Source organism: Coenobita brevimanus, chromosome 68 (genome assembly GCF_032717465.1).
Source record: "Coenobita brevimanus isolate Jiangsu-jjx chromosome 68, ASM3271746v2, whole genome shotgun sequence".
NCBI lineage: Eukaryota > Metazoa > Arthropoda > Malacostraca > Decapoda > Coenobitidae > Coenobita > Coenobita brevimanus.
Window position 1 is genome coordinate 33,656,050 of NC_137021.1, and position 10,667 is coordinate 33,666,716.

Consider the following 10,667-nt stretch of genomic DNA (forward strand, 5'->3'; position numbering starts at 1 on the left):
ACAATCTAGTTCAGTGGTTCTTAACCTGGGGTACCTGTACCCCCAAGGGGTACGAAACCTTAAACCTGGGGGTACGAGACATGATAGCCAGTGCAATGGTACTGTACCATGAGAAAGCAAAACATATGTTTTCCTAATTTTCCTGTTACTATATTTGTCTCATTTACTTTTTTAAAGTTGGTGCTGGAAACAATTTTCTTACGTTTTCTATGGTTTCATATACGTTTTCTTGATATCTCGTACGGTTCGTGTTAGCGTTGGTCCTGGCTCTGATCCTTGGCTTTAGTTCAGTCACTTGTGTTCTGGGTTCTCACTGAGAGTGAGAGGAGCCAACGAGTATAGCTCACGTAAGTTTGAAACGTGTTGCACGTGCACTATGCTGTGTGTAGTTGAGTCGATGTGAACAGTGTGAATTGGGTCTGCATTTTGTTTGTGCTCGAGTGGTTGATAGTACTGAGGTGAATTACTGGTGCGTGCGGCATTTGTGATTTGTGAAATGTTATTTTTTTGTGTTATCATTTTATTTGTCACAATATAATGTTTTTTAGTGTGGTATAACTGTAATATTGTCAAAAACAGATGTATTGATAAAAAATATATATTATTGAAGGTACTGTTATGTGCATGAGGAGGAATATGGTGGGCTGTGTATTGTGGTGGTGGTGAATATTCCTCCTCATGCACATAACAGTACCTTCAATATTATATATCTTTTATCAATACATCTATTCTTGACAATATTACAGTTATACCACACTAAAAAACATTATATGTTATATGTTATAACGGTTATTACATCCAGGCCTGCATCTTTCCAGGTATCGGTGTGATGAAGATCTAGTAACTATGTCTAAGAAACGTAAGTGGAAAGACGACTACATTCGTTATGGTTTTACCCGTACGACTGAGGCAGATGGAACTCAACGACCACAGTGCATACTCTGCAGCACAGTATTTGCAAATGCAAATCTCAAACCATCAAGACTCAATGAGCACTTGAACAATCGGCATGGAGGCACAGATGCTGGACATGACTTAAACAGCTTGAAGATCAAGCGGGAACGATTTGATCGAAGTGGTACCCTATCAAAGCTAGGTTTTGTGCCAGTTGAGAAACCTTTGTTGCAAGCATCTTATGAAGTTGCCCTTTTGTGTGCAAAGAAGAAAAAAGCTCACACTATTGCAGAGGAGCTTGTCAAACCTTGTGCATTAGAAATGGCAAAAATAGTGATAGGGACAGAAGCTGAAAAGAAGCTTAAAGAGATACCTCTGTCAAATGACATTATCCATTCAAGGATTAATGATATGAGTCGAGATATCTTGCAGCAGGTGATAACAGACCTGAAAGCTAGTCCTGTCAAAGTGAGTATTCAGCTGGATGAGTCGACTGACGTTAGTTTTTGCAGTCAGTTGATGGCATTTGTTCGGTATGTGAAGGAGAAAGAAGTGGTAGAAGAATTCTTATTTTGCAAACCTCTGAAAACTACTGCAAAAGCAATTGATGTGTTCAGTCTTGTGAAAGAGTTCTTCTTGGAACATGGAATGACTCTCAACATGTGTGGTTCAATTTGCACTGATGGAGCCCCTGTCATGCTTGGAAATAAATCAGGCTTTGCTACCCTGGTGAAAAAAGAGGTTCCCCATGTAACTGTCACTCACTGTGTGTTGCATCGTCATGCACTTGCTACAAAGACACTACCAGAAAAATTGAAGACTGTTTTATCAGTTGTTGTGCGTGCTGTAAATTTCATCAGAGGACGGGCAGTGAATCACCGTCTTTTTGCATCTTTTTGTGAAGAAATTGGAGCTGAGCACAGTGTTCTTCTTTACCACACAGAAGTGAGATGGCTTTCCCGTGGCAGGGTACTTACACGTGTCTTTGAACTTCATGAAGAAATTATGCAGTTTCTTAGAAATCAAGGCAGTGAAATTGCTGACCATTTTGAAAAGAGGGAGTTCATTTTGTCTCTGGCATATTTGGCAGATACTTCGTATATTCACGCACTTCAATGAACTGAATGTCTCTATGCAAGGAACAGCGATGAATATGATAACTGCCAGAGAAAAGTTATCTGCCCTCACCAAGAAGCTTCCACTGTGGATAAAGCGCATTGAAAGTGGAAACTTTGCAAACTTCCCTTCTCTTGATGAGACTGCTATTGCTGAAGAGCTGCCCATCGTGAATGAGGTAAAAGAACATTTGCAAGAACTGATTCAGTCCTTCCAAGGGTATTTTCACATTGAAGAAGGTTCTGTGGCACAAAGATGGATACGGGATCCATTTCTTTTCAACCTTGATTCCATGGATGATAATGATATGATGAAAGATGATCTTGTGGAGTTGCAGACCAATGACAGAATCCGAATGGAGTTTGAAAAAATGCAACTGGATATGTTTTGGTGTGCACAACTCTAAACATTCCCACAGTTAGCAGGGAGAGCTCTGGAGGTCCTCGTGCCATTTGCAACTACATACTTATGCGAGGTAGGTTTTTCAACGCTCCTACACATCAAGACAAAAGCCAGAAACCGAATGGATGCAAGTGATGATATGCGTCTGGCACTTTCAAAGAAAGAACCTCGTTTGAACATCATCATTAATGAGAAACAACAACAAAAGAGCCACTGAAAATGTGTTGTTGTGCACTATGTAGTATAACTCATAATTACTGTTATAATGTGCATTCATTGCATCCTACTAATTAACACTTCATATGAAATAAAAAAGTACCTTTGTTCAGTAATTGAAAAATCTAATAATTTCTCAGCAAGGTTTGTATCACTAATCCTTTTCATATGTTTGTATTGTATTTATATTGGATGGGGGTACGAGAAAATTTTCTGAGATATCAAGGGGTACGGGCACTGAAAAAGGTTAAGAACCACTGATCTAGTTGTAGTGATGCGAATGATAAAGAAATCAATATCAGGCCTCGTTACCCATTAAACGAGGAAGGACCGGAATTGTGTGTGTGTGTGTGTTCTTACCTAACTTTTCTTACCTAATTGTATCCCTACAGGAATGAGTCAAGCTCGTACTGTCCCGTGTCTTAAACCATATTTATCGTACATATCCTTAAATTTGTGAATTGTTTTGGCACACACTATTTCATTCGGTAGTGCATTCCATTGATCAATTACTCTGTTTGGGAAAATGAATTTCCTTACGTCTTTATCACCTCTCTTCTTATGCAGTTTTTTGCAGTGTCCTCGTGCTGATGCTTCTCCATATGTTAAGTAATCATTTATGTCTATTTTCTCCTTCCCTGATATGCACTTATATAGCATTATCATGTCACCTCTTTTCCTTCTCTCCTGTAGTGTTGGTAGATTCAGTTTATTTAGTCTTTCTTCGTAGCTTAGATCCCTTAAGCTTGGTATCCATCTTGTAGCGGTCCTTTGAACTTTTTCAATCTTGTCTATGTGTTTTTTGAGATGAGGACTTCAGACTACTAATGCATATTCCAGGGTTGGTATAATGAATGATGTTATTATCCTTCTTAGCATGTCTTCATTTATGCATGTGAATGCTATTCTCATATTTGCAAGCAATGTATACATGTTCCGTACCTTCTCGCTGATGTGGTCAGCCGGAGATAGTCTGTTATTGATAATCACACCTAGGTCCTTCTCTCTTTTTGATGTGTATAGGGTTTTATTTCCTAACTTATAATCCCAATCAGGTCTTTTTCCACTTTTACCAAATTTGATTACATGACACTTGTCCACATTGAATTCCATTTGCCATGTATTACTCCATTCATGAAGTTTATTTAATTCTTCTTGTAGCTCTATCCAAGAGTCTGTATTAGTAATTCTCCTTTGTATTTTTGCATCATCTGCAAACATATTCAGATAGCTCTCATTTCCAGTGTTACTGTTTATATCATGTATATACACTAAAAACATGATTGGTGCCAGCACTGAACCCTGTGGTACTCCACTAGTCACTTCTTTCCATGATGAGTAGTTTCCTCTTAGTACTGTTCTCATTTTTCTTTTTATGAGAAAATCTTGCATCCAACAAAACAGTTTGCCTCGAATTCCTCCTTGATGGTACAGTTTCCATAAAAGTCTTTGGTGTGGTACTGTGTCAAAAGCTTTCTTGAAATCTAAATAGATACTGTCCACCCATCTTTCTCTTTCCTGTTTTGTGTTTGTTACTCTGTCATAGTAGCTCAACAGATTAGTAACACATGAGTTTCCTTTTCTGAAACCAAACTGTCTTTCTGTTATCATACTGTGTTCTTCTAGATGATTTACTCAAGCTTTTCATATAAGCTTTTCTAATACCTTGCTTACAACACTGGTCAGTGATACTGGTCGGTAGTTGAGTGGATTTTGTCTATTTCCTTTCTTGAATAAGGGGACAATATTTGCTTTCTTCCAAATATCAGGTAGTTTACCTTGACTCAAGGATTTCTTGAAAATTAAAAATAATGGTTTACTTAACTCCTTTGCACATTCTCCTAGTACCCAACATGAAATCTCATTAGGACCACTTGCTTTTCCTCTGTCTAATTTACTTAACTCCTCCTGTATTACTTTTTCTGCTATTTGTATATCTGGTAGTATGTGTGGACATGCATGTTCCACATAGTCCCTCTCAAAATTTTTTTCTTCTGTAAAACTAATTGGAAATTCTTATTTAGTGCTTCACAAATATCTTTTTCTTGCGTATAAGTGATTCCCTCGTCTGAAATGGATTGTATTATATCTTTTACTTTGGTTTTGCTTCTGATGTAGCTGTAAAACAGCTTTGGTTGATCACTACTTTTATTTATTATATCCTCCTCAAACTGTTTTTGGGCTTCCCTTCTTCGTTTCTTGCCTGTTTGTAATTATTATACGCCCTTTCACTATTGTGTCTTATGTATCAATTCCACAACAAATCTCTTCTTTCTTTTGATTTTTTACATTCTGTATTGAACCATTTCTTTATTTTCTTGTCTGCTTCTTTGTGCTGTGGGATGTACTTCTGGACTCCTATTTCATAAAATTCACAGAATTTTTTATATACAGCATTTAAATCTTGTCCTCTAAGCTTATTTTCCCAATCAACTTCTAAGAAATACTTCTTTAGGTCTTGATAATTTCCTTTTTTATAGTTTAGGCTCATTTTGTAACTTTCATTGCTGTTAACTATGTCATATGCTATCCTGAAGTTGTAATTTAGTACTGCATGATCGCTTTTGCCGAGTGGAGGGTGATATATTAAACTGTCAGTATCATTTTCTTGCCTAGTAAATATGAGATCTAGCACTGAAGGTACATCGAGTCCTCTTTTTCTGGTGGTTTCCCTCACATGTTGCGTTAGGAAAAACTTTTGCACGAGATCCAGGAGGTTTTGGTCCCAACAGCTTTCTTGGCTAATTGTATCTAGAGTATTCCAATTTATATTTGTATTAAAATCTCCAGTTAGTATAATTCTTTCCGATTTCTCTTCCATTTTATGTAGTAATGATCTTAAACTCTGAATTGTACTCTCTGCCAGGTCCTCATATTCGTCTCTTTCCCATGTGTTTGATCTGGGTGGCATGTACAAATTGGCTACAATTACTTTCCCTTCAGATGTGTTGATCTCTACTGCAATCAGTTCTACTTGTGATGGTATATCTAGTTTTATTTCATTGACTTTTAGATTTTTCTTAGTTAATATTATAATTCCTCCTCCCCTTTTTAAATTTCTGTCTCTTCTCCATATAATGTATTCCTCTAAGTTTAGTATGTCATTGGATATCCTTGTTGTTAATTTTGTTTCAGTTAGGCATATTATTTGTGGTTCATTTCTCTGACATAATCATTCATGTCTAGTAATTTAGATACCATTCCATCCACATTTGAGTACATCAACTTTATCATCTTGTCTATATACTTGTCATGACATGGTTTTACTACCTTCCTCCTTTTTATTCCATCCTGTTTGTGTACCACTTTCGTACCTGATTCCTATTACTTTGTTAAATAAATGTGTTCTTCTCCTCTTCTGATCTTCCCTCATTTTTTGTTTTTGCTTCCTCCTTCTTCTCTTTCAGTAATTCCAGTTCCTCTTGTGTTAGGCATCTTTTTATCCATACATTTTTGAACTCCTCTTTTTCCATAAGATTCTTTGCATTTTTTAGTATCTCCTCCACAGTGTTTACACTCTGGAAAGTCACCTTTAGAGGTCTTGTCTTGCTTTTCTCGTATTTCCCTAACCTTTTGTGTTCCTCTATGTCTTTACTACAGATTTCCTCTGATACTTCTTTCAGTAAGCTCATTACATTTGCCATCTTTTTGTCTCTTGTGATCTTGTTTTTTACTTCTTCCTTTTCTATACCAGTGATTACTATAGATTTGTTTATATCTACTGAATCTCTGACTAACTTTGGATTGTTTTGGATTATTCTTTTCACTTCCTGTTTAATGCTTTTTTCCTCCACCCTTGTTTCTAAGTCTTTCTTTACTTTCACCATTTCAGCATACGTGGTTTCCACATCATTTTTGCAGCTTTGCACAGCTTCATTCACCTGTGTGAATATCACTGCTTTGGTCCTCAATATCACTGCTTTGGTCTGTCAGACTGCTTACTTGCCTAATTGTCTCTGTATCATTTTTTAACTCTTCCATAACACTCTCGTGATTGACTACTGTACTTGCCATTTCACTCATTTTCTTCCTAAGTGTACTCAGTTCCACTGTTAGTTCACTGATGGTTGTGTCTTTCTTGTTGGCCTCCCTTCCAAGTTTTTCTATTTCTTCCTTTTGCAAGTGCATCTGCTTCTTTATTTCATCAATTTAATTTTTGAAAGCCATTTCTAGTTTGTGTACACGTTCAACCAGTCTATTGTGAGTCTCCACTTCAACCAGTTCTTGGTAGAAGTCATCATTTTGCTTTCTACCTTTATCCCTTTTCTTTTCCAAATTTGCTTTACTAAAGTATGTGTCCATTTTGCAATACTAAAAGCACAGTGTACTTACTGTACATTCCCTGGGGCAGTTGTAGTCTAAACAAACCTCAGCTGACTGAGCGCATTCTTTCGCCTCTTGGTTCTCTTTTCTGTTTGAATAAGTCTTGTTTAAACTTCTTATTATTTTTTTCTTTTAATAATGAAAAATCATTTAGTCTAACCTGGTACAGAGCTTGACTCATATAAAGATACTAATTTAGGTAATGCCACTGGCCGGGCTGGCTCGGTACAGAGCGCCGACGTCGCACGTCTGCTACCTCTGACTCCCACTGTGTGTGTGTGTGTGTGTGTGTGTGTGTATGTGTGTGAGGGAGAGAGACAGACAGACAGACAGAGAGAGAGAGAGAGAGAGAGAGACAGAGACAGCGAGAGAGACTGCTGCATTCATCGTCATTACAAGTTGCTACAATACAATCCAGGGAAGGACAGGGTTGTCCTTGTCTCCCTTGGTGTCCGTCTACAGTGACGGTAGCCTCATATCACCTACATGTGACAGTGTAAACATAACAAGCCATCTTGTTTACAGGCTATTTGAGAGAGAGAGAGAGAGAGAGAGAGAGAGAGAGAGAGAGAGAGAGAGTCTCTTTCTTTATATATGCTATATACATAAATATGTATATCTAAAACGAAAGAGTGAGTGAGATCCACCTGTCTGTCTGTCTGTCTCTGTCTCTCTCTCTCTCTCTCTCTCTCTCTCTCTCTCTCTCTCTCTCTTTGCTGATGCATTATACTCTTTAACTGTGTCTACACTTACACACTGTTCATCCAGTGGGAGCACTATATCTCTTACCAACACCAAACATCACATATGTTGGTGATGACCCTACTCCCACCTGCCTACCTCCTCACTTGCAACAACTCCACGACACTCCACTTCCACACACACATTGCCACCACACAGAGTGGTCAAGCCCTCCCACCCTCTTTATTCCTGCAACATTTCCTTCCTTTCCTAATACCTTCCCCCATTGAACAACCTCTTCTGAAGTTCCCCCTTACCTACCAAATATCCTATTCTATTTCCAGCTGCCTTGGGAATATCGTTTCAGTGTTCATCATCATCGGACACGGCATCACAGATATCGGTAATATCAAAATCTGTTGTCGAGCTTGTTATTATGAATCTCATATGATGGCTCTAAACAACTATACCATAACGACGTTTCGCTTCCCAGCTTCAATCCCCACCACCACAGTGTCCGGTTTCCATTACATACCATGATATTTTAGGTCCTGCTTCATTTTTACGTACGATTGATATACTATGTGAGTCCACTGTCTCTCATGAAATTGCAAGGATAGTATCGGGCTAGTATTCACTGTTAGAGAAGCATTTCGTTTATGTGGTTTTGCTAGCAAAATTGCATAGTCAGGCCTTGTTTGTGCATGGGTCCAGTAATATAATTGGCCATTCCAGATCCATGTTAACAGCAGATGGCATCAGCAACTATTGCATGTGATAAACGGATACATAACGAACTGCAGCAATGGGCAACATTGTGCATGTCTGTCCGTTGTCTGCTATTATAACATAAGGTTTTAGTACGTGGCCACGGGTACACAAAATATATCAGTGGCGTTGTGCTGCAGGGAGTGTAAAACTGCGTATAGTCTACGTGTGTTTGTGCAGGGAATCCGGTAATACACTTCACCGACTTATTCGCACTCGTGCCAAGACAGCAAAGTCGCGGTTTTGGGTGACTATACTGGCTGACCATTGAACATACTTTCACCTCCCAGCAGTCTGAATGAGATCCTGTTTTCAAACAACAGAAACATTAAGTAGTGCAGTGAAATATGCAATTTTATATGTAAAGTAAGGAGCGTTGGGCTATAGATAGATAGATAGAAGGGACGTTTTTATGCACCGTGTCATCATACAGGCATATTCACCATAACACAGCCAGGGATAAGCTGGACCTACCGTAGGATAAAGGTTGATTGCTGCTGTAGCGTCTAAGTAAACGTAATCAACATTTGTGCACCAGAACTGGATGGAAAAACCCAACCACCACGCTTTACGCAAAATACTCCCGGGTTCTGAAGCTACCCTACGTCATCCAGTAGATTTACACAGGGTCATTGATAAGACTGTAATTTCGTCATTGTCATGCGATATTACAAGGAAGTCAGTATCAGGTCTCTTTACGCATCATACGAGGAATGCCCGGAATTTTATGTGTGTGTGTGTGTGTGTGTGTGTGTGTGTGTGTGTGTGTGTGTGTGTGTGTGTATGTGTGTGTATGTGTGTGTGTGAGAGAGAGAGAGAGAGAGAGAGAGAGAGAGAGAGACAGACAGACAGACAGACAGACAGACAGACAGACAGAGAGACAGACAGACAGACAGACAGACAGACAGACTGGTGCATTCATAGTGCAATTACAAGTTGCTACAAAACGATATAATAATAGACCTAGGGAAAGATAAATGGTCCTTCTCACTGTAACAGTAAATACTAGCCCGATACTATCCTTGCAATTTCATGAGAGACAGTGGACTCACATAGTATATCAATCGTAGGTAAAAATGAAGCAGGACCTAAAATATCATGGTATGTAATGGAAACCGGACACTGTGGTGGTGGGGATTGAAGCTGGGAAGCGAAACGTCGTTATGGTATAGTTGTTTAGAGCCATCATATGAGATTCATAATAACAAGCTCGACAACAGATTTTGATATTACCGATATCTGTGATGCCGTGTCCGATGATGATGAACACTGAAACGATATTCCCAAGGCAGCTGGAAATAGAATAGGATATTTGGTAGGTAAGGGGGAACTTCAGAAGAGGTTGTTCAATGGGGCAAGGTATTAGGAAAGGAAGGAAATGTTGCAAGAATAGAGAGGGTGGGAGGGCTTGACCACTCTGTGTGGTGGCAATGTGTGTGTGGAAGTGGAGTGTCGTGGAGTTGTTGCAAGTGAGGAGGTAGGCAGGTGGGAGTAGAGTCATCACCAACATATGTAATGTTTGGTGTTGGTAAGAGATATAGTGCTTCCACTGGATGAACAGTGTATAAGTGTAGACACAATTAAAGAGTATAATGCATCTGCAAAGAGAAAGACAGACGGACAGACAGACAGAAACATACAGGTGGATCTCACTCACTCTTTCGTTTTAGGTATACATATTTATGTATATAGCATATATAAACAAAGAGACTCTCTCTCTCTCTCTCTCTCTCTCTCTCTCTCTCTCTCTCTCTCTCTCTCAAATAGCCTGTAAACAAGATGGCTTGTTATGTTTACACTGTCACATGTAGGTGATATGAGGCTACCGTCACTGTAGAAGGACACCAAGGGAGACAAGAACAACCCTGTCCTTTCCGGGATTGTATTGTAGCAACTTGTAATGACGATGAATGCAGCAGTCTCTCTCACTCTCTCTCTGTCTCTGTCTCTCTCTCTCTGCCTCTGTCTGTCTGTCTGTCTGTCTGTCTCACACACACACACACACACACACACACACAAATTCCGGTCCTTCCTCGTTTAATGGGTAACGAGGCCTGATATTGAATTAAATCATTTGCATCACTACAACTAGACTGCTGCCTTATGAATGACCTTGTGTAAATCTACTGGATGACGTGGGGTAGTTTCAGAACCCGAGGGTATTTTTCCTAAGCGCGGTGGTTGGGTTTTACCATCCATTTGCTGGTGCACAAATGTTGCTTATGTTTACTTGGACGCTCCAGCAGCATAAAACCTACCGTAGGTCC

At 39.2% G+C, this 10,667-nt stretch overlaps 1 pseudogene; it reads left to right on the plus strand.

Moving 5' to 3' along the window:
- The first annotated feature begins 846 nt into the window (after positions 1–846).
- LOC145405882 (protein FAM200C-like) lies at positions 847–2,629 on the plus strand (annotated as a pseudogene).
- Positions 2,630–10,667: the final 8,038 nt, after the last annotated feature.